This window comes from Trifolium pratense, linkage group LG2 (genome assembly GCF_020283565.1).
Source record: "Trifolium pratense cultivar HEN17-A07 linkage group LG2, ARS_RC_1.1, whole genome shotgun sequence".
NCBI classification, from domain to species: domain Eukaryota; kingdom Viridiplantae; phylum Streptophyta; class Magnoliopsida; order Fabales; family Fabaceae; genus Trifolium; species Trifolium pratense.
Window position 1 is genome coordinate 50,834,245 of NC_060060.1, and position 1,418 is coordinate 50,835,662.

Consider the following 1,418-nt stretch of genomic DNA (forward strand, 5'->3'; position numbering starts at 1 on the left):
CTAGATTGGTATTGGGTGTTATAATTGGCATCACAGCAGGTTGATCCAGTACGGACCCTTTGGAATCATCGTGTATTGAACCTGATCAACTCAATGGCGTGTATGGTAGGCAGGGTACTATGGTTGAGAACCGAAGTGAACCAAGGAGGTCAAGTAGTAAGAACACAGTAAAAGCGCGAATACAAAAGGAGGCATGAGCGGAAATACTTGGAATTGGATGTTGGAGTTGTAGCGATCGACGCCACAGGAATAATAGATCGTTAAATTACTAGATAAATGAATATTTTTCTATTATTTAAAATATTATAATGACTAAATACTATTTATCAAAATTGTAAAAAAATAAAATTTTATATTTTTTTAATTTTTTATCACTCATAATAGTTATTATTGAATTTTTTTATGAAAAAAATGTAAAAATGTTAGCATAATGCTTATAAAACAATGAAATCGTGTTTTTTTTCTTATGAAATCATCATTTATGAAATACAATAATCGATAAATAGTATTTTGATACATAAAATAATCGTTAATTTAGTAATTATTTGATCTAAGGTACCAACACATTGAAATTTGATAGATGTACCGTAGAATCTTCCATATTTTGAAGAAATAATAGTTTGGTGTCCACTTTAATTTGTTCTTGACCATATGCACATCATCATATGCTTCACTTTAGCTCATTATAATAATGATTAAATTGGTGTGACAATTTTATGTTTTCTCTAATTTTTTTAATTTGTGTGTGTCCATATTTTGTGTTCAAATGCTTATGCCCAAACAAGTGTTACTCACACTCGAGTAGGAGTAAGTCTTGTGGTGGTGTAAACGTAAGATTTTGGAGTATGTTTTTTCTCTAGTTTGAAGTTCAAATCCTCCAATGCCAATTAATTTTTATATTGGGTCAGTTGCATGCAAATTTCAATTTACACATTTGGATTCTAGAATCTGATCCCCTCTATATATATGATTTTAAACTCTCTTGTAATGTCTAGTTTCACATCAAAAGAATGATAATGAGGAACATTCATATATATTAGAAAAAGTGTAAATAACTTAAGAATATAATTATTTTGGTAAAAAACGTGTTTTAAATTCTCTAATCTAAATGTATAAAGGATATTCAAATTCAAGAATAAAAGCAAAAAGAAGAGTTCCTAGGCACTTTAATAACTTCCGGTTATCATGCAGACAAATGTCCCTCTCCTCGACTCTTTTATTTGAGGGAAATGATAAAGGAGATTAGAGGTTATTTTAAATTTTAATAAAAGATTTAATGTGATGGGGGTGTGATTTTTTTTCTCAATGGGTGAGTTAAAATCTGAGATTTTTCATTCATTCACATTTTTAGTAAATGATCATCTTAAATCTTAAATATTTTAGAAGTTGTGTTTTAACCTTAGAACCATGCCCTCAAA